The sequence below is a fragment of the Neodiprion pinetum genome, chromosome 3 (assembly GCF_021155775.2).
Source record: "Neodiprion pinetum isolate iyNeoPine1 chromosome 3, iyNeoPine1.2, whole genome shotgun sequence".
Taxonomy (NCBI): Eukaryota; Metazoa; Arthropoda; class Insecta; order Hymenoptera; family Diprionidae; genus Neodiprion; species Neodiprion pinetum.
In genome coordinates, this window is record NC_060234.1 from 41,817,272 (window position 1) to 41,841,461 (window position 24,190).

At 45.1% G+C, this 24,190-nt stretch overlaps 1 protein-coding gene across 2 annotated transcripts in view; it reads right to left on the minus strand.

Annotated features, from left to right (window-relative positions):
- Positions 1 to 19,528, minus strand: part of nvy (CBFA2/RUNX1 partner transcriptional co-repressor nervy) — a 61,348-nt gene extending 41,820 nt beyond the window's left edge. The window contains exons 1-2 of one of the 2 annotated variants that reach the window (XM_046617371.2): positions 18,437 to 19,528; positions 16,464 to 16,695 (exon numbers count right to left, since the gene is read on the minus strand). The gene's annotated coding sequence lies outside the window, so the exon portion shown is untranslated. The remainder of the gene's footprint in view (positions 1 to 16,463; positions 16,696 to 18,436) is intronic. The other variant, XM_046617372.2, reaches the window with a different exon arrangement.
- Positions 19,529 to 24,190: the final 4,662 nt, after the last annotated feature.

A 24,190-nucleotide genomic window follows, 5' to 3' on the forward strand; every position in this document is an offset into this window, starting at 1 on the left:
ACCGTCTAATTGTCGACCACGGTGCAATGCCTGCAGTTCACCGAGAGCTCGGGTCCCAATTTAAACAGACAAATAAACAGAGTTCGTGAGCCACTTGGCACCTCTTTGCAATCTCGGGTCTAGTAGATGATTTATTGTCAAGTATAACCGTATTTTAATAGCTAGCAGTTTTTTGTTTATGCTTTAGTCGGTAGGTGAACATGACGAATAGGGCAAATTTCATTTTGACAATTTTTTATTGAAGGTAACCTAAAAAGTATGATGTGTGAACATATATTCATGGATTTAACTCGCATTTCTAAGATGAAAAAGGAAGACAGGGTTGAGTTTAGAATTCTAAATTGAAAACTTGGTCACTATCAGCTGTTGCGGTCCTTTTCAAATGAGATTAGATTGATTGATGCAGTCATTACCGAGCTATCGATCAATTTTCGCTTTCGATCAATCGATTTGCCGACGAATCGATTAGTCGGTCATTCCCATGGCTATTGCAAACAAACCGTACCAGGAAGAAATCGATCCGATGTAAAGGAACACCCCCACAACCACAGTTGTCGTTGTACAAGGATATCAGACCTTCAAATTTTACCGGTTCAATGAATTCAGTAAATTGTATTTTACACTTGTTTCTTTCCCGGAGCGATAGAATTGTTACAAACTTTGGGAACCAACAGTTTTTACGAACGCGCTAACGTGATTATCAAATGACGTTCGAAAAATAGATGAAAAAATACAACAAATATGGGATTTAGCTGTAGATGACCTTACCGGTAATAACCTCAAAGCGAGTGAGAATCATCTGAAACTATATCTATATTGTCCCGTCGATTTCCCGATCTCTTTACAGTGACCGCTCAAATAGAATTGCAACCTCTATCATCCTCCAGAGTTTGAAACGATCTCATTAGTCAGGAAAGAAAAATAGCGTAATATACGATTGTCTTATTCAGCCGATACACCGACATCCCCATAAGAGGGTGCTGTAGTCAGTCCTTACCGATCGAGTAAATTGTCACTTATTTTGGCTATATTATCAGATCAGATCTGTATGAAATTCAAAATGCCCGAGAAAAATAACGAAATATCAATAAAAAAAATCTCTTCCACCCGATATTCAAATCAAATCTGTATCAGACTCGAAATGTTTAACAAAAATATTAAAACATCGATAAAAAAAATGTCTTTCACCCGATAAGACCGATCGACACAAATTTTTAGTCTGGGTTCTAGATGTCAAGTTTTGATTTCTTCTAAGTAACTAATAGATGAAATAATACTTTTATCAGATAAAGTTTGTTTTTGTAGAAACCAGAACTATATTTCGGATTTGAAGAAAAATTACCAATTGTATCGAACATTTATTGTAAATGACAATTAAACAAACCTCATTTTTGAATTTAAATCACTTTTGCTAAAAAAATAATTAATAATAAACTGCAAAAGTAAAATAATTGATAAACGAAATTTAAAAATGAATATTAGCTTTGCAACCAAAAACTTCAAGATTTATTTAAAAAAGACAAAAACAAACTTTATAAGTAAAAAATAAAGGTTTTGGTTATTACTCGATGTATAGAATTGAAATTCGTTCATCCCAATAGAAACTAAAAAAAAAAATTTTATTTCCTGCTGACCTGTGTAATCAAATAAAGCTAGAATACATCACAGGAATAAATTTCCTATCATCATTTTCGCATGCGTGTAAAAAAAATTTCTGTAGGTATTCGTATTCGGCATAGCATGCGTGTAAAATTGCACGGCTCAATGACGCGGATAGCCTCTGATAATAGCAAGGATATATGAAAGTGAGTCGATTTCGGCATCCCTTAAATCATCAACCGTTTTCAGAGTACCTTACACATACAACGTCGAGGCACAGCGAGTGAGATTAGGTATACACAAGGAGGAAACTTCAGCCTGTGGTCATTACAACACAAGTACACAATGGAGCCTTAACGTACCTAGGTAGAAAACGGAGCGAGTACACATGGCGATGCAGAGTAGGTACAGGGGAGCATACACAAGAGTAGATAAACTCGCCAGCGGCGATTCGGTGAATATTTGCTTATTATTCCGAAGGAAGGGTCAAACGCTCTTCGTTTGCTTTCAGCTTTCTCCACGGGCATCGGCACATCGAAAGCTCAACGCTCGGCTCCCGCGTAGGTCGTAGGACGTAGGTAGGTAGGTGGTTAGGTACATACGAATCGAGGAGACCGTAAGGGAAGAAAACCTAATGTTTGGACATATGCCCGGCACATGTTGTACGGTAGCTGCATGCACACCACGCGGCTTCGAGGCCGCGGCGGGAGCTTCGAAGGGCGGGGGCGGAGGATCGAGGGGTGTAAGGTGGGCGGCGGTGGGGGGTGGGGGCGGGGGGGGGGGGGGGGGGAGAGGGAGAGAGAAGGGGAAGCCTTTAATACCGGCGAACTGAAATTTCCAATATTAGAACGGTGCGGCGAGAGAGGCAGGCCAGATGTCTACCGCGTACCTACCCACTGCTTACGTTTAATGTAATTCCATTACAAAAATGTCTCGCACAGCCCGCGCCTCGTTTACTCAAACGCCTAGCTCCGGGCCAGCTAGCCGAACTTTTCCTCTTGATAATCAACGTCCGAAGTTTCAACCGATGTCTCCCCGATTCTTCAACTTAAACTCCGGCCCCTCTCCCACCTTTTTCCCTCGAAATAACATTCTTCTGCTGGATAGGTTGCAGGTTAGTCTGCCCACCCTTCCAGCCCTCAAAATGACGAATATTTTAATTCTTTCGAAAACTCGGTTGTAAAAGAAAAACAACCAGAGTTTATCCGTTTATACAATTTAAATTGATACAGAACGCGGAAGATGACGATGCGTTTCAATTTTAATAATACTATCTCGAAAATGGTCAGCTTAGTTGTATACATTTTATTTCGTCATGTTTTTTATTTTTATTTTTTTTATCCGTTAACCTCATTAATTCATTATTCCTATAATAGATTTATCCATCGAACGGTGATGTGAATAGTTTCATACGAGATTGAGAACCTGTGAAGAACGAACGGTGAAATTATACAATCGTAAAAAATCAGGGGTGCAGAACTGATCGTCATGATATCGGTTGTGCTTGTAGGCACAGTTATCCTGTAATAATTCACAGCCTGATTTATATCCGACAACGAGTTGTATACCTTACAGGTGAATTTCGACGTTAATTACGTCAGCAGCACTTCTCGATCGGTTATCCGTCAAACAAGAACCGAGCTTCAGGTTGTGCCCTGCGCCAACCCCTCTGTCTCTAAACATTGTCTGATCGCGATGATAGGAACGAGAACCGCAGGATAACGTGTCCCGGTGTATGATGTGTACTGTAGATCATTCGGATACGAGCGGGCGGTGGAAGAGTGACTGCAGAACCGGGAGGGCGAGGATTGAGGGAAATAAGGGGGAGGAGGGAGGACGGGGATTATGACGAAGAGGGGATGAAAGGGACGAGAGAAAGATTAATAATATAGAAAAGTCAAAGCCAAAGCCAAAACCGGAGCTGCCACCATGCCGCCACCCACCCGACAAGCTTTCCTCTGCTTCTCTTCTGTTGCCAACAGTTAATCGATATAATACTTCAGAATAACACACACGTTTCTACGTATAATACACACGTGCAGCACCGTGCTCGTATAACGACGTACCTGCTTTACCCCTCACGCACACACACACACACACACGCACAAAAACCAGCTGAAAAATAAATATAAATACAAGGGTAGGCAAATATATGTATAAATACCTAAATGTAAGGCGAGGGTAAATTTTGTAAATACGTCAGTAAAAGGATAACACGAATTTATACTCCGTGTTTACATGCATCCCAGCTAATACCCTGCAGGAATTTGATTTTATCTCTTTGTACCTCCCATTCCTCACTATTTCGTTACTGGTTCGTGATCAGTGGCACACCTCTTTACGAGTACTTCATTTCTTTTTAAAACATCCGCAGTATCGTGTACCGCATGGTTTTTGAGGGACTATGAAACGATGAAATGAAGATGGTCCAATTCAGTTATGAGGTATTTTTACGACACATCTTTTATTCCAAGTGTTATATATTCACTTTAGCGCGGTTGCGCCGATTTGGCGGGAATTATTCAATTTGAATTTCCCGGCTTTTGAACGACCAATTGGCGCCAATCTGCGTCACTTGTGCCAAGCCAATCAGAGAGCGTGGTTTGATATTACGAAAGACTGGAACTCTTATTGTTAATTGGTGGTCAAACGAGTAAGGAGGTCACTTCGAAATTGGTAAACACAAGAAATTTCAGCCAACCTACAGGTACGCGCAAGACATCGATCTGGTTAACGGAAGCAAAGGATGAATCAAATACGGAGGTCGAGTAAGTAATCCCCCTTCTTTCAGAGTCCTGGAGAATGTTGAAACGACGTTGTTCCAACTTCTAACCACATCTGTTCCTCCTTCGAAAAATTTCCCTCGCATCTCTGGGGGTTGGTACCCAACTTTTCACCCGGTAGCGAAATAGACAAAGAAGTGATAGTGAGAAGGTGACGAGGAAAAATGAAGGTGAGGCTTATTCTTTTTTTTTTTCATGATATATCTGTCTTCGGCTAGACAAAGAATAAAAAAAAATTAGAATCAAATTAAATACAATTTAATTTATGGCGTGATCGGTTATCGTCGTCATCATTATTATTATTAACATAAATTGTTCAAAACTGAAAGTGCGCGGGATTCAATTACGTATAACCACGGCAGCGTTATAACAGCGTTATAACTATGCAAGTTTATAGGAGAACATGAAATGGAACGGCAGGATCAGAACGTCTCAATTATTTTTACAATTTGACACGGTTCAATATCGAGCAACTGTGTAAACCTGTTGAGTAAACACAAAAGTCTGTTGCATGTGTTTCGTTATATGTATATATATATATATATTCATGTATATATATATATATATATATATATATATATATTGTGACGTGGATTTTTCTGCACCTCGGTTACTCGGAGCAAATAACCGGGAACTTACCGCGTGCACAATAATTTGGCGTCCACGATGTACCCTGGATCTAAAACAATATCGCGAAATTTGTTGGGCGCCTGGCGTGGTCAACACGCCTCGAAATCGGTCATACGATATACCGCGGCCATATGCTCGGTAGCTCAGTACCGCGGAGAGGGGAGGGGTGATTTTCGGGTAGAGAGAATTGCAACACCAGTAAGCCAACACGTGCTGTGGCCAAATTACTATAAAATTACGATGATATATTTTTCATCAGAGATAATACAAAAACAAAAAGAAATAAAAATTAATAAAAGAAGTCAAAAGAATGATAATACGACCACGCAAGTCGTCTTTCGCGATTCCAAACACAATGTTACTATTATCTAAACTAAATAAGAAAGGTAGAAATACTCCAAATAAAAATAAAAATAGAAAAATAATAACAACAAAAAAAAAAAAGGTGAATAAATCTAAGAGACCTCTACGGCCTACGTGCGCTAGTCACCGTCTTAACACTATCCTACTTCCTACAAACCAAAAACAAAATCGGGCTCGACGCGCTGCCCGCGAACGTCCTCTATACAATGGCGCTGATCGCCAACTTAATACTAACTGATAATACAAACAAAAAAAAAGAAGAAAGAAACAAAAAGAATATCAAATAACTAAAAAGAATATTAAATAACTAAAGTGATGCGAGGCTCGTCGCGACACCCGCGATCCTCCTCTAAAAACGCATACGCTTATCAGCACGCACCCGAGCTTCACTTCCTCGGCGACGGCGGGTCGCAGTCGCGAATTCGAATGCTCCCCGTGATTGCTCGCGACCTGTACGATAATCGAAGCTGTGCCGGATGACGTGAATTGACCCCGTATAACGGACTTCGGTCACACTCAAGCTCGAGACAATAACGTCTCGAGTCAACCCGTGGCTCGACTTGATTTTCTGGATCCCCCGAAATTAACGTTACTCTCTTACGCGCAACTCAGGCTACGGTCACCAAGCAAAAGAATCGGCAAACGAATTTCGAGTACTTTTCGACACGCAAACTAACAAAAGAAAACGGCTACCCTTTTTCGGATCAGCCTTGATTCAATTACCCTCGAAATTCGATCGCGAGAATGTTAACAACGCTTACCGCTCCACATCCACGCGACGAAGGGTCCAACTCCCTCGTGACGATGGCTGTCCATCATTCCTCGCGATCACCACTTCTATACTATAACGCAAACCCAAAGAAAAGCCTGACCTAACGCAACTTCGCCACGTGACTACTGTCTTAGTTGGTCGCCAGAACTCGAGTGATCTAGGATGGTCGCAACGCCGATCTCGTCGCGCGAATTTTCCGTGACGTCATCACCCTAAGAATGCGCAACAATCGATCGGTCATCGATTTTGGGGATTGCGCAACTTGCCGCGCACCTGTCGTCTCTACGCGGCGCAGAACTTAAGGCTAGATCGCGATGTCGTCTCCCGCGCAGCTCTACGTGGTCCTGGGGTTGGGCGGGGTGGTGCTCCCTCGTCGCTAGCTGGTACCTCGCGGTTGCCTTGGTTGGGCGTAAGCGGGGTAAGCGGGGAGGCTGCGGCGCGCCGGCCGCCAGCGGGAATCGCGTCCGCCTTGGATTCCCTCGCTGCAGGGATCTGCGTTGCCTCCCCCTCCGCAGCCTCGGTGTCCTTCCCGCAAGATCGTCGTGATTTCGCCTTGCCTCGAAAGATGTTCGGTATTGGAGTTGGTCACTGGAGGGTAGCCGGTGCACTCGAAAAAAAAATTAAAAACAAAAGCCTGAAATATCTGGGTCGCAATGCTCTATTTCGTCCCTGTCGAAGCTCGGGTGCGTGACTCCAGTTCTGGCGCTCTCTGAAATTATTCCGCGACTCGATTTTCTAGACCCTTATCCCTGGATCTCGCCCAGGGTTCAGGGAGTCTCTTGTAACGGGCAGGCCTAACCGAACTGCCACGTTACAACTCCCCCCCCCCTAGACGGATCGTGGGGTGCCAGAGCGCCAGCGCTGCATCCCGCGAGCCGAACTTCGCGAGGTGACCGCAAGCTCGAAGTACTCACACGCTACTGCGCGGTACTCACCGAGAATCCCCTCCCAAGAGGACGATAAAACAACAAAAAAAAACAAAAAAAAGATTTTCTCCCGTGTCCTCTGGGATCCTTCGCGAGCTCCACTGATCCCCCTCCTCACGCCATGGTTGTCTCGGGGAGCTTTCTACTTCGACACTGGATCTGAAACTTTTCTCAAAACCCGCCACCTGGGATCTACGAAAGAAAGCGGACGCCATTCATGTTCGGGGTTAAGAATTTATTATAATAATAAAAAAAAAGAACGACTTCAAACAAACAAAAAAAAAAAAAAAAAAAAAAAAAAAAAGGAAAGAGGGAAAGAGAAAAAAAAAAAAAAAAAAAAAATTTTTTTGTGTTTGGCTTAGCCACGTCGCCCCGGCCGGCCTCTATCCCGGCCCCGGCCGGTTGCTGATGCCAAAATCCGTCGACGGAGCCTCTCGACTTCCTCGACCTCCTCACTCGTTTCTTCTTCTCCCCTCGCAACGGGGGTAAGGGGGATGGCTTCCCTCGCTATGGGGGACGTTGGGGCTGCCCTTGTGGAGTACCCCGGGGGGGGGGAAATCTCCCTCGCCATGAGGGAGGGAAGGCTGGCTGCTGGCCCGGTCCCCTCGCGAACGCCCCCCCTACTTGGGCGACTTGGCTGGTTGTGGCAGGCGGGGCACCTTGTCTTCGGGTACCCGGGCCATCCGCACCGTCGGCAGAATAGCCCGAGTACCCAAGGACAGTCGTGGTAGGCATGATAACCCCGCCAGCAATTCCAGCAGCCGCCCGCTGGCAGCCACTGTCGCCACTCGGGGCCTGCTGGGGCGGCTCTCCCCCAGCTGATGGTCGCCGGGGGGAGAGGGACCTTCGCCAAGACTAGAAGGTCCCGTACGGCCCGGATGTCGTCCTCCATCCTCGCGATACTTGCGTCCACTAAGGGGAAGAGTCAGTCAGGATCATAGTTATCGTCTGTGACCCCTTTCCCCTCCTCGAGAAGCCTAATTCCCCCTCACGGTTCTTCCCCGTTTCTATGCGCAATTGCCTCAGACTCCACGTACCGCTTCAAATCCTTGATGTGGTGTCGACCGCGCCCCCCTCCTTCGCTATCCTCTAATTCATAGACGACGGGCGAGATTACCTGCGCAACGCGAAATGGACCGGCAAACTTGGGGGCTAGCTTCGCAGCGACCTGTTGGGTGGCCGAGGACAGAACTCGGTTTCGCTTCCATACCCATTCCCCTACTTCGAAACGGATATCCCGATGCCCTTGGTTATAATAGCGTGCCTGTCGCTCGTGGGCCTCCTCGAGATGTTTCGTCACTAGGTCACGCAGCTCACCTAATTTCGCCATTCGGTCCCCCCATACTTCGGGACGGGGAACGGGGATTTCCGCGGGACCTTCCGCGAGTCGTCGCAACTGCATCCGTGGTTTGGGATCGCGACCCAAGTTTAAAAACGCGGGACTGACTCTCAGTGAGCTATGCACAGCGGTATTATACGCAAATCGAAATTCGTGAAGATGCACGTCCCAGTCCCGGTGATCTGCCTCGATGTAGGCCACGATCATGGTTTTTAATACGCGATTCACCCTCTCCACGGGGTTAGCTTGCGCGTGGTACGGCGGTACTTTCGCGTGGGTAATATGGTACGCAGCGCACAGTTCGTCGACGGCCTTATTCGCGAATTCCGTGCCGTTATCCGTCAGGAGCACCTCCGGGGTACCCCATCGGGACAGCACGAGATCTTCCAGCGCGGCAAGGATGTTTTTCGCGTTGGATTTTCGCAATGGCGCTACCTCCACCCACCGGGTAAACAGATCTTCAAAAACTAACAAATACTCGAACCCGGCGCGACTTCGGGGAAAGGGACCCATGACGTCCGCCGCAACCACAGTCCAGGGCGTGTCGACGACCCGTCGACCCATAAGGCCCGCTGGTGGCACCTGTTGTACTTTGCACTCTTGGCAACGCTCGCACGCCCGAACCATCAAAACTATATCGCGATACATTCCGGGCCAGTAGTAGTCGGCCCTCGCTCGCGCGTAGGTCTTCTCGATGCCAAGATGCCCTGCCTGGGGGTCCTCGTGGACTTCCGCAAAAATCCGCGATCGCTGCTCCCTCGGGAGCACCAATTTCCACGGCGCCAAGTCCGCTAGTATTGGCTCGACTAAGGGGTCCGCCCGGAGATGGTAGAGACGTCCCTCGACCACCGACCAAGTTCGGAACTTGTGAGGGTAGTCCAGGACGTCCTTGACGCGATGTTGGTACCAGGGATCGACTACGACTTCCCAGACGGCCTTACGCTCCGTCCCTGGTTTGCCGTCACCAGCCACGTCGAGGGCGGCTAGCTGCTCCGTCCCCTCGTTTTCGCCCTCGTACATTCGCGATAGTGCATCGGGCACATGGTGCATCGCCCCCTTTCGATGTTTGATCTCGCAATCGTACTCGAGTAAGTCGAGCGCCCACCTAGCCAACCGACCCGTCGGATTTCGCAATTCCCGCAACCACTTTAGACTCGCGTGGTCGGTTATTACCGTGAAGTGATATCCTTCTAGGTATGCTCTAAACTTTTTAACGGCCCAAATCACCGCGAGACATTCCTGTTCGGTTGTGGAATACTTCCGTTCCGCATCCGACATTGTCCGACTCGCGTACGCGATCACACGCTCAATACCGCCAATAGTCTGTGTCAAGACTGCGCCAATGCCAAAGCTACTCGCATCGGTCTGTACTACGAACTCGTGCTCAAAATCGGGACACGTTAAAACCGGAGCCGACGTTAACGCGGCTTTTATGCGTTTGAACGCCGCTTCCTGTTCGCTACCCCAGTCCCATCTCTTATCCTTACGCAATAGCCGGGTAAGGGGTTCCGCCACGCTCGCGAACTCGGGGATGAATTTTCGATACCACGACGCCATACCCAAAAATCGCCTCAATTGCCGCAGGTTTTTCGGCGCGGGATATTCGAGAATCGGTTCCACCTTGTCGGCATCGACCTGTAGGCCGTCCTGGTTCACCTTGAACCCTAGATACCGAACTTCGCGACGACAAAACTCACACTTTTCCGGGTTGATGGTAAGCCCGGCCAACACTATCCGTTCGATAACGCGGGATAGCCATTTTAAGTGCGAACGAAAATCGGTGGTCACTACAATAATGTCGTCGAGATACGCGAAGGCATGCGGCTCCATCTCGGGAGTAATTAATTTGTCTATTAACCGTTGAAAGGTGGCCGGGGCTCCGGTAAGCCCGTATGGCATCCGCACAAACTGAAATAATCCGCGACCGGGGACCGTAAACGCCGTTATTTCGCGACTCTCGGGTGTCAAGGGAATCTGGTGGTAAGCTTGACTCAAGTCTATAGTCGAGATGTACTTGGCCGACCGCAATTTATCCAAGATACCGTTCATAAACGGGATCGGATACGCATCTTTTTTCGAAACGCTATTGACTTTTCTAAAATCCAAACAAAACCGGTATTTCCCGTTTGGCTTCTTGACCATCACGATTGGCGTCGACCACGAACTTTGGGAGGGTTCGATCACTCCATCCGCGAGCATACGGTCTACCTCCTCGTTAATAGCTTCCTGCACTTTCGGGGATACGAGGTAATACCGCTGTTTAATCGGGGCGCTTCCCTGCACGTCTATTTTGTGCTCCGCGAGATGAGTGAGACCCAAGTCTCCCGAGACTTTCGGTAATTCCTTCGCTAAGAATTCCCGTAGTTCGCGATTCTCGGTATCCCCTAGCTCTACGATACCGCTGCAACTTGACACCTCGGTAACGGGGATCGGGTGACCCTCCTCAAATTTTCCCTCGTATTCCGGAATAGTCGCGATTCTCCATGATTCGCGCGCGCCGTCAATCGAAAAGCCAAATTTGCGCACGAAATCCATTCCCAGAACGCAATCTCCAACTAAGGTGGGGATAATCCGCAACGAAAACTTATGCGCGACACCCAGCAACGTTATCGGCAGCTCTACTTCTCCGGTTATTGATTCTACCGATCCATTCGCCAATACGACACTCGAACAGCTGGGTGATTTTACCGGTCGACCGTACTCTAACGCAATTTGGTGTCCGATCGTACCGAGAAATGTTCGCGATGAGCCGGTGTCTAACAACGCCCTGACCCATGTGCCCCCGATGCACACCCGCAAAAACCAGCGTTGACCGAACTCCATGGTTTGCATCGGAAAACACGTCGCGATTTCCCCCTCGACGCCACGCAATGCCGTGGTGTCTTCCACTCGGGGCGCCGCGCCGACACTTAGCGAGGCTGCCCTCCCTGGTTTCCCGAACACCGCGGGCAATTCGTCGAATAGACGCCGTCGTACCCGCAATGGTAGCAAAAGGTTCGCAAGGGGTCCGGGCAACGGCTAAATCGGTGACCGGGACGATGACAATTCATGCATAACTTTTCGTCCCACACCTTGTCGCCACGAAATTGGTCGGCCCGGGACACGCCAGGGGCCGGCTGGTTAACCGAGGGGGCCGCTCCCCTCCTTGGTCCTCGCGCGGGTCGCGTTGGTGAGGTCCGCCTCGTTGGAGTCGGGCTTCCGCGACTTGGCGGTGCGCCGCTAGCTTTACCCCTCTGGGTCGCCACCGCCATTGCCTTCAATAATTTCTCCTCGAGCCCTTTCACCTGGGCCGCGAGCAGCTTCTCGATCGTCTGCGCTACGGTTGGCTCAATCCCTACTTCTGTAATTGCGGCTAATCCATGTTCGCCTCGAGTCGCCGCGGTTTTGGTCCGACACGCTAATTCGCTAATAAAGGACTCTTTCGGCGTGGGCGGGGGGCGGTATTCGCGAGATAATGCGAGGTTTCTTTCCCGCTCCGTGGCGAGATAGATCAATTCGCTCCACGTACGAATTTCCCTTCGACGGAGGACTTCGCGAATTTCGGGACGCATGTTCTTAAAAGCCAGGTCTAATTGCTGTTCCATAGTGTACGGACGCGGCATCCGTCTCAACAACCCTCGAACACAGGAAAGATATTCTGTAACTGACTCTACTGGTCCCTGAGTTCGTGACCTAGCCTGGTCCTCCACGCGACTTCCGACTGTCCCGTCCCCGAACCACAAACGCAAGGCCGCGCGAAACTCATCGTACGTGACCCAGCTGTCCCGTTCGCAACGCAACCATTCCAAGGCTACGCCCGAGAAGATCATCGTGAGCGAACTCAACACTTCGTTCTCGCTCAATTCCGACAAACTACGCCACTCTTCCAATCGCGTCAAGAAATCCTCGACACTCGGCTCGCCAATCCCAGAGAACTTGAGGTTCCACCCTCGCAGGGCCCTCGGGATGTCACGTATTGTTTCCCGGGTACGCGATTCGATATTTGAATCCCGGGTACAGGTCGGCCGGGCAGCGGTCGCCATATCGCGAGGAATTGTGGCGGGATCGACCGGTAACGACCGGAATTCGACCCGCGAAGCTGGTGGCCCCGCGACTAGCCGGGTAGAATCCACGATGGGTTCCTCGAGCCCGTGTCGGTGCCCCTGGATCGGGGAGGCCTCCCCCCAGTGGCCCTGGGCTCCGCTAGCCATCGAAAACGGAATCGAGTGGAAGGGTATTCGCGTCGGAACCTGGTACGCGGTCGGTCGCGCGGTGCTACCATACACCGCCGAGGTGGTGATAGCCGCTGAAGCGACGGCTACGCTCACCACCGTACTCGTCGTCGCTACCGTGGTTAGCCGGGTCGCGATGGTAATATTCACTGGCTCTAACAGCCGCGAATCGCTAGCCCTTCGGGGCTGTTCCCTCACCGGTTCCGTAACGGTCGCCAATTCGGCCAACCCCGCGAAGACATCCTCGTCCTCTGGTTCCCAGGTGACCGTCAAATCCCCGCGCTCACGCAAGAGGTGCCGTACGTACCGGTCACGACGCACCAGTATGCTACCGGTGGAATTTACCCTCGCGGTCACTAACGCCAACTCGAGCTCATCGCTCGTCATGTCATACAACCACGCGCCAATGGGTACCTCCGCCATGTTGACTTCACCCGCGAAAATAAAGAGCAGAAATGAAGGTAAAAGCACGCAAAAGAAATGAGAAGTGATGAAATTACCAGAACGCAAAAGCAAACTGTTCGAATCAAAAGACAAAAGCCGTAGGTAGAGTCTGAGCGCAAGCAATGATACCCAGTATGGATACTTCCGCGAAACTTGTTGAATTAATTCGCTATTTTCCACCAGCACCAACAGAACGTGAGAGAGATGTTTCCTCGTATTGGTGTAATCACCTCTATTACCTTAGCGATATCAAAATTGCGAATAAAAGCGACAACAAAAGAAATACCGTAAACAAAATAAAACAGAACAACAAAAAAAAAGACAAAAGACGGGCTGGAAGAAAAAGAAAATATGTTGTCGCATCAGCAACAAAACCAAAAAAAAAAATTTTTCCAACCGCGATGCTGAACTCCGTCTTTGAAACACACAAAAAAAAACAAAAACAAAAAAAAATATTTCGAAATCGCAGAAAACAAAGGAAAACAAAAGAAAACCAAAAAGGGAGCAGAAATCCAAAAGCGATAACAAAAGAAAATAAAATGACACAAGCAAGAGATTGGCGGTAAAAGCAGGCGATCTTATCCCTAGTATTAGAAATATACGGTGTGAATATACACGGGGTACTTTTTCGCCACCCGGTATATTCGTCAAATCGTAGCCTGGGTCGTAAGTCGCAAGTTTCGGTGTTATTCGCCACCCTTTGTATCCAATTTTATTCTTATCCTTTGTATTCAAAATTGTCTCGCTGTACTGCAAACGTCAACACGCTTAACCGAAGTGTCACGCGACCTCTCTCGCCCGTAATCTCCGACCGCTGTTTTCGTTACGCGAGCGCTATCCGTTACCAATTCGAAATTTCCAAAGCGCGCAACGCTACTTTCTTTCTCGGAAATTTACAGCGGAAATTTCGCGAAGGCCCCACGTTGGGCGCCAATTTGTGACGTGGATTTTTCTGCACCTCGGTTACTCGGAGCAAATAACCGGGAACTTACCGCGTGCACAATAATTTGGCGTCCACGATGTACCCTGGATCTAAAACAATATCGCGAAATTTGTTGGGCGCCTGGCGTGGTCAACACGCCTCGAAATCGGTCATACGATATACCGCGGCCATATGCTCGGTAGCTCAGTACCGCGGAGAGGGGAGGGGTGATTTTCGGGTAGAGAGAATTGCAACACCAGTAAGCCAACACGTGCTGTGGCCAAATTACTATAAAATTACGATGATATATTTTTCATCAGAGATAATACAAAAACAAAAAGAAATAAAAATTAATAAAAGAAGTCAAAAGAATGATAATACGACCACGCAAGTCGTCTTTCGCGATTCCAAACACAATGTTACTATTATCTAAACTAAATAAGAAAGGTAGAAATACTCCAAATAAAAATAAAAATAGAAAAATAATAACAACAAAAAAAAAAAAGGTGAATAAATCTAAGAGACCTCTACGGCCTACGTGCGCTAGTCACCGTCTTAACACTATCCTACTTCCTACAAACCAAAAACAAAATCGGGCTCGACGCGCTGCCCGCGAACGTCCTCTATACAATGGCGCTGATCGCCAACTTAATACTAACTGATAATACAAACAAAAAAAAAGAAGAAAGAAACAAAAAGAATATCAAATAACTAAAAAGAATATTAAATAACTAAAGTGATGCGAGGCTCGTCGCGACACCCGCGATCCTCCTCTAAAAACGCATACGCTTATCAGCACGCACCCGAGCTTCACTTCCTCGGCGACGGCGGGTCGCAGTCGCGAATTCGAATGCTCCCCGTGATTGCTCGCGACCTGTACGATAATCGAAGCTGTGCCGGATGACGTGAATTGACCCCGTATAACGGACTTCGGTCACACTCAAGCTCGAGACAATAACGTCTCGAGTCAACCCGTGGCTCGACTTGATTTTCTGGATCCCCCGAAATTAACGTTACTCTCTTACGCGCAACTCAGGCTACGGTCACCAAGCAAAAGAATCGGCAAACGAATTTCGAGTACTTTTCGACACGCAAACTAACAAAAGAAAACGGCTACCCTTTTTCGGATCAGCCTTGATTCAATTACCCTCGAAATTCGATCGCGAGAATGTTAACAACGCTTACCGCTCCACATCCACGCGACGAAGGGTCCAACTCCCTCGTGACGATGGCTGTCCATCATTCCTCGCGATCACCACTTCTATACTATAACGCAAACCCAAAGAAAAGCCTGACCTAACGCAACTTCGCCACGTGACTACTGTCTTAGTTGGTCGCCAGAACTCGAGTGATCTAGGATGGTCGCAACGCCGATCTCGTCGCGCGAATTTTCCGTGACGTCATCACCCTAAGAATGCGCAACAATCGATCGGTCATCGATTTTGGGGATTGCGCAACTTGCCGCGCACCTGTCGTCTCTACGCGGCGCAGAACTTAAGGCTAGATCGCGATGTCGTCTCCCGCGCAGCTCTACGTGGTCCTGGGGTTGGGCGGGGTGGTGCTCCCTCGTCGCTAGCTGGTACCTCGCGGTTGCCTTGGTTGGGCGTAAGCGGGGTAAGCGGGGAGGCTGCGGCGCGCCGGCCGCCAGCGGGAATCGCGTCCGCCTTGGATTCCCTCGCTGCAGGGATCTGCGTTGCCTCCCCCTCCGCAGCCTCGGTGTCCTTCCCGCAAGATCGTCGTGATTTCGCCTTGCCTCGAAAGATGTTCGGTATTGGAGTTGGTCACTGGAGGGTAGCCGGTGCACTCGAAAAAAAAATTAAAAACAAAAGCCTGAAATATCTGGGTCGCAATGCTCTATTTCGTCCCTGTCGAAGCTCGGGTGCGTGACTCCAGTTCTGGCGCTCTCTGAAATTATTCCGCGACTCGATTTTCTAGACCCTTATCCCTGGATCTCGCCCAGGGTTCAGGGAGTCTCTTGTAACGGGCAGGCCTAACCGAACTGCCACGTTACAATATATACCATAATATACAGCCGGGGGCGCATGGCGTTGCCAGACAGCCGCGAGTCAGTCGATCCTCTCTTTGAAAATATCTGGAATTGTCGTTCAATTTCACGTACATACCTACGTATGTAACGCGATTCGAACAATTTATCGAGCGTTATTCGATTCGAGGGAAATCTGCATGTGTTGCGCGGAAACTTGAAACAGTAAGTAATTGTTCAAAAAAAAACGTGAAATATTGAAAATGCGTGAAAATCCCGCCTTCAATTACTCTCTGATGGATAATTTCTTGCGTATGCATATTCGGGATGTGCATCCTAGATTATGCAGCGTTGGCCGATACGAAGCGCGTGAGTCTGAGAGAAAGAGAGAGAGAAATGGAGAGAGAGAGAGAGAGAGAGAGAGAGACGCGATGCGATGTGGGTGCGGGAATAAAGTGGGAAGTTTGTTATTGATCACCGTTATTTTTACCTTTTTCTTGTAAGTCAAAGTTTGAAATGCGGCGACGTAGTGAGTGCCAGGTGTTTCGCGACCCTCGCCGGCCAATCACTTGTCCGAATGGTATTATTCTCTTCGTCATCGGCGCCGGAAGAACGAAAGAACGATTCAATCTTCTCACCGAAAAGCCCGCGGTTCGAATATCGCTGCTCAGCCAAGTCATGAAGCTGTGTAGCGGTCGGAGTTAGCGGCCAAACGTGTTAAACTTTTTGGAAATAGAAAGATTCGGTTTAGTTTTATCCTCATGATTCTAGAAAAGTATCGGGGGTTGACGGTATTTCACAAAATTTTGATTTTTGGACTTCGCTACCTTGTTCCAAAGAGTGTTAGAACGTTTCGCGGCTAATTCTGGCTGCTACCTTCAGCCTCGTGGGGAATTTAACCCTTGTAAAAAAGCTGCGATCAGCGAGTTTTGGTTCTGACGGTATGTATTTTTCGCCGTTCTTGGTGTAAAGAGGCTCGTTACATCGCACGACCAAAAAATCAAACTGTAACGACTGAAATGATCTCGTTTCTTCGAAACTCCCATAAAAACTCATGTTGTACCATTTATACCTTAATTTGAACACAAAATTCATAAGAAAACGTTTTTCCGGATGTTACGGTTTTGTTTTAGACATGCGATATGTGACTTAGATAGAAACAATATTTTCTCTCCTCGTGGCTTAAGGGGTAGCACCACTGTAGAAACAAAAGAAAACGCTTTATTAATCACTTTTTTTGGATGGAAGAAAAGGTAATAAGACAATACTATTTAAGGAAGTTATTAGGCATATATCTGAGTATAGTACAAAGAATTATTATCAAGAAATATTCAAACATGGTGATACTGGAGCCATTCTCGCGAGATATGTTGAATTCTGCGGCAATCGGTGTAAGGGATGCGAATTTGAATCTAGTAAAAAAAAAACCAGCTTAATCTACACGTCTATAGCTAGAGAAATACGTGAGACATTTTTAAAATATTGATCTTTGTGTAATTGGCGAGTATTTCAATGAAAATATTTAATTTTCGACCGTAGAAGGTGCACTTATTTGTTAATAAATAACCTTCAAATTCACTTATCGATAATCCCCTATGCATTTCTGCAGCGATTGATACGTAGATTAGGTGATTTCTTTTTTTTTTTGCGAATTCAAATTTGTCTCGCGACAATGACTCCAGTGTCGCCATTTTTCAATATTTGTTGATGAAAGTTTTTTTATATTATACTTAAATACATGCTTAATAACTTCCTCAAACCTTTTCTGCGATACAAAAACAGATTGTGTATTTTTTAGGTTTTGACGAGTGGTATTGCCCCTTAAGGCGCTTGCCCATCTTACACCGGTTTTTACCAGACCTGTATGGCAACTATGACACCTGATGATGAGTGTTTGCGCGGTGTAAACATGTCCATTAATAACGAAAATTTTGCGTCAGGTATTTTATTATTTTTTTTCTACCACCCTTTCTTCTTCTACGACAAATTTCTAAACTTGTACACTAATTTCATCCGTCGTAAAAGTCGGATTAAATGAAAAAGAAAGACAACTGTGCAACGAATATGTGTAAAAATCAGATTGAGCGATTGATTTAGATTCGATAATCATCGTGAATATTTTCTTATACTCAGGTCTCCGAAAAATCATCTCATTTAAGAAGAAAGGAACTGTCCGATGATAATGATCTCCGATACTTTCGAAATAAATCGTCGACCCTCGACGTGATCGCTTGCATGTATATACCTATAAATTCTTGTGTCTCAACGCCTAGATTTATGCACGTTGCAGCACACAGGTGTGCGATACGCGCGAAAATAAACGACTATTGAAACAAACGATGAAACCCTATTACCCAAACCAATCTTCGTTCTCATTTCCATTATACTTAATTATCGTCTTATTTTTTCCCTCATTCCTTTGATGTACCAAATACAGATTGTTAATTAAATTTATTGTTTTACCTGTTTTGCAGTCTCCACGAAGATGCGTATTAAGGATCGCAGTACAGTATTCGAGCAGCAACGTCGAAGTGTTCGTACATAGACGAGGTGAAATAATAAATCCAAATGGCAAAACTGAGGTGCGTGGGTGAGGAGAATTGAATCACGTTTTTGCAATTATAAAAACGTACAAGTGTTGATGATATTTGGATAACCGGAAGAAAAAACAATAAAAAGAAAAAAAAAGAAAAAAAAAAACAACTACCGTACAACGACCAACAAACGGCACGAAATACTCATTAATTTTATCCCTCTCTTTTTTTCTCGTTTCTCAATTTCAAACCAAGTCTATTTAAATCCCGCACAATTTGAAATCACACATTTTACGTACAACTTAAATTCGACTACAATTACAACCGATTATCTTAATTAGCACATCAATGCTCGGACATATATGAATCTTTGGATATTGCAACGGAGTATAAGAATGAGTAACGAAACTTTGGTGAGGAGAAGAAAAACAAAAAAAAAACAAAAATATAAATAAAATAAACAGAAGAAGCTCGATGTAACATATACATATCACTAGAAAAACAACTATTTACTTTCTCACTGTACAAAGTTTGATTAACAATTCTTGTTTTTCTTGTTATTATATTATTTATATTATTATTATTGTTATTATTATACAATTTATGATTTTGGTCTCTTATTTCGACATGTCTGTTTTTTTTTGTTCTTTTCGTTTACCTAATTTACTTTTCTTCTCGCCCCAGGTTAACTATAATTGGCAAGCAATATTTGGGAAGCGTAGCGCTTCGGGTTTGCGGCCGATAAGGGAAAGGTCGAGCATGATTATAACAGAGCTAGATGCCGCACGACGCGATTAGCGAAAAAGGCCGACGTCCTGCTCTGGCGGCTGCCGCGGACCGACTGACGACGAATTCTCTGGTCTGGCTCTTCCTCGAGCAGAGTTGAGCAGAGACGGAAGGCTGCCAGAGGCTCTCCAGGCAGGCGTTACACCGTGCAGCATGCGGGGGCGTCCCAATAACCGCGACGTTATGCCCACCTTCCGATACGTCGGATACGTCGGATACGTCGGATACGTCGGGTACGTCGGGTACGTCTGCAGCCCTATCTCCGCTCCTACGTACTACCAACAGACCTGTACGAACAATACACATCTGCGCGAATTCTGCTTGGCTACCTGCAAGTGCCTACCTACCGCATGATGCAGCGTGCGCTGCGCGTCTGAAACGCACCTGCAATACCACCAACGGACTCAGAAGCTTGCGATATCGAATGACGTGCTTATCCGTATTATTGATCCGTCGATCCGATGTATTTGGAAAGCCGTATTCACGGGCATGGAAGGAATTAGGATCTTGACATTTTTTCAAATTGTGTCGCAGGATTTCAAAGCTTCTCGTCGGGTTTTAAATATATTTCAAATACTTCAGACGAGTTCGCTATTTGTATTTTGTAAGATTTTAGAGAATTTCAAATGATTTCACGAGTGGCGTACAGGTATGGTGTGAGTTTTTTTTTTTTTTTCGATTATTCTGGAGAATCGTCGATCGATTTAATTTTGAGTGATACAACTTGTGAAAGTTTCCGCAACTCGGGCGTAAAGTAAAAAATTATCAATCAGAAATATCCATCGGTGAGAAAAATGAAGGTAACGTAATTTGTTTCCAAGTCAGTGCCGTTTTTGGATAACCGTTTAATTAGGAAAACGTGCCGAAAACTATTTTTACGTGGGATGGTTTCTTTTTTCTTTATTTTTTACATCGAGTTCTTGATAATCGCTAATTGTCGCAGGCTACCTTCTGACACAGATAACTTCGCGTGATGAATCATCGATGGGACTTTTGGAATTGAATGTGACTGATTTGATCCGCGACAAATATGTCAATCAACTAGCGTAAAAGAGTACTTATACGCATTAATAATAATGTCTATGTATTTAAGAATGACCAAAAACAATCGATTATTTTTTTCCCGATTAATCGAGTATAATCGATTATTTTGAAAAACCTGATTAATCGACAGACTCGATTGTTTTTCCTTATAATCGGTTTTTGTTCCTTAGTCCCATGAACGACGCGATACAATTTCAATTTATGTGATTAAAGTATCAATTATTATCATCGTCTTACTTACCGAGTTCCTATTTCGTGCAATAAGTGAAAGATAAATGAATATTTTCACCTGAAATTGAAAATTATTTTCAATGAAACTATGAATTATCAAAAAACTTTCCCGCTATTAAGATTGCATACTGGAATTTACGAAATTTTGGTTGCATATGCATCGTTTCAAAAAAAAAAACGAAATAATCGATTAATCGATCCATTTTTACCGATTTAATCGAGTCGTCTTCGATTATTTTTTTTTTTACCTAGATTAATCGACGCATTGATTATTTTTACCTTATTTTTAGACAAGTGGCATTACTCCGAATATATGCATACATAACTCTAGGTCACGTGTGTGTGTGCGTAAATACGCGAAGAGCTAGATCCAGGATATCGTGAGCCGTTGAGGTACTGGCTGCGTGTTTGTGACGTCCCGATATATTCCGCTAAGAAAAGCTAAGAAAAGTTGAAGAAAGCCGAGGAGTGCCAGGGAAAACTCTGCTTTTGAAGCTGAGAAATAGCTCAGCCTTATTCCTTTCCTCCCCCCTCACCCTCGTCGCCCTCCTCGTCATTCCCTTCTTCGCTTACCTTCCTTCCCACGTCTTCTTTCACCTTCTGCATAGGCACATGGTATACATGTATGTGTACTAGGGTGGTCCTTGTTCAGGGTGTCGACGAATTTTTGCCAGACAATCCCCCAAATCAACTTCAAATAATTCGACAACAATCGCCGAATTTTTTCAGATTCTTACATCGAATCTAAGATAGTCCGCATTGTGATCGAAGTTTCTTATGAAAATTAACATGGGTAAAACTTATTTTCTCAGTATATATTTTATTGCAAGAGTAATAATGTTCCAAATAATCTGTAACCGCGAGGTTTTGGTGAGAATTAGTGCTACTATTTGGGAAAAAATACACATCATCGTACGAGGCAATCTAGACGAATTGCACAACCTCGAAACCCGACTTTTTTTTTTATTCAGAGAAAGTGCAATTCGTCTAGATTGCCTCGTACGATGAGGTGTATTTTTTTTTTTCGTACAGTATAACTAATGTCGACTAAAACCTCGCGGTTACAGATTTTTTGGAACATTATTACTTTCACGACAAAATATATAGTGCGAAAAAAAGTTTTTCTCATGTCACTTCCGTAAGAAACTTCGATCACAATGCGGGCTATCTCAGACTTGCAGTAAGAATCTGAAAAAATTTGGAGACTCTTTTTAAATGATTTAAAATTGATTTCAGTGATGGGGTGGTAAAAATTCGTCACCACCCTAAACAAGGACCACCCTAATGTGTTACGTACATTGTACATGCCTACGTACCTGCCTTTGATTTGCCTCACGTTGCTTGGCATCCTCGCCCACCAAAGCAAAGGCTCTCAACATTTACGCAGGATCTGATAAGCGTGTATACGTTTAACATGAATCGTGAAACGTTTACCGACACTTTTCGGGGAGGCTGGTGAATCGGAAATTAAGAAAATCGAAAAAATCTGATACGTTAGTTTGATATTTCAAATGGTAAAAATCAAGTAGACTAGTTCGATTTTACTTCTCGCGGCGGGCTTATTTTTTTGTGAAAACTATTTTTTTATTATAAATTCAATGAGAAGTTTTTTTGTTTTTTTTTTTTTGTCACGGAAGAGTGCAGAGTGCAGAAATCGATGGCATAATTTTTTTTTTTATTCCATCTTTACGACTATGTGCAAAATTGGAATTTACGAAACTCAACTGGATACACCGATTCTTGTACCATTTTACGAGGATTTGAATTGAAAAATCAATGTCCGGGCTCTTGTTTACTATTTTGAGAGTCAATTTTTCTACATTTTTAGTAAAACAATCATGTAGATGACGAATACATCAATTTGATAAATACTCAATGTGCGACTATCTCGTTGTAAGATTACTTGAAAAATTTAAGCAAAAAGCCTTGGATTTGACAGAAGTCACTTTGTCTTCCTGCAACATTTCTTGACCATCCATGCTTCCTACCTCATTTTTACACATGAATTCTTCTACTCTTTAATTCACCCTAACAAGTGAAATTACCCATTTAATCAGGTACCTGTATGATAATAGTTAATCATATTCTCGAAGCTTTTCAACTTGAGCAGCTATACCCACGTATAGGTGTAAAGATACAAGGGGCGAGGGTGAAGATCGTTTATTAAGTCAGGTACCTACGCAGTCAGGGGGAGTCAGAGAACCCGAGTCATCTTGGGGCACGAGCGTTTCGCGTTTTATACCTATATTACGTGTCAGTGTAATAAGCGAGACTAATTGGGCCATCGAGCCAAATGGTTGGGCTGACACTCGGCTATAGGGTGTAAAAACGGAAAATAACCATTCAATTCACACCGTCCGTCTCCCTGTCTTTTTTCTTACAATCAGAGGCTACTTGCTTGCTCTCTTTAGCTGTAAACTGAAAACCACACCAATCAGCAATCATTGAACTGAAATTCTATGAGCTCCATCATGTCATAATGATAAGAAATGTTGCGACCCGTGTATAACGATCCGCACGATGAGAATATTTAGCGAGTGAGGTATAACAATAATTGCACGACTTCATTGGAGAAAAATGTTTTATCGTTAGGGTTCGCGATGCATGCCTAATGGTGAATTATGCGTATACGCATTTACGTGCGTAAAATACGTGTATTATTAATAAATACCTAATCTATAACAAGCGGATGGGCCGAGGTATACAGGGGCGTAGGTGTAACTCGTATGTGGGTATGCATATAATCACGCAAAGGGACCTACACCTATTATATTATTAGCACTCGGTCACACCCCTGTCATCGGCACACTCACTCCTCCTCGCATTCATATCCAGATTCACATCTACATCCACATCCGGCGATCAACCTGATTCTGATTTCCAGATCCTCTTCACGGTGACGTCACGCAGGTACCTATTATAGGTATAGTCGTTATGTCCGCAGGCAGAACGTAGGCAGAGAACGTAGTATGCGCGAATATGGTTCGTAGGTTCACACTGATAATTTACATAGTTTTTAACCCAGACTTCAGATTTCAAAGAAATGTCGTGGCTCGTGATCATCCACGCAAAATGTCTATTGAAAACCATTCAAAACCAAACATCGCTGTACAAAAGCCGCACCGACAACGTTTTTTCTTTCATTTTTTACCTTTTTTTTCTAGTCTACGCTGCAGTACAAACAAACTATTATTAGAATAGAATACTAACGGTGAGTCACCTCGGCTTGTACTACGTGAATCAACGCCTACTGCGGACACTGTACAGATACACAGGTGTAGTGATCAATCAACCTACGCCTATCTTCAAGCACAATGATATCGTTCAGGGTACGAGACGCAAATGATCTTAGCAAAAGATCACCGGTAAAGTTTCTTGAGCGGCAGAATTTGGTAATTCGATCTATCGGTAGAAACAGGTGAAGTACATGATACTTTATTTACGGTAAACTTGTTTTACGTTTCTTTTTTTTTAATTTTTTTATGGACAATACAAACTTCTCATTGACTTTAATCCTGACCAATGCCTGCCCAAATTCTCGTGTTCTTGACTCTGACTTTAGGGTTTTCTTTAAGTTTGCGAATCGCGTCTACGGACTTGAAGTTTTGCTGGTTCCGCGAGC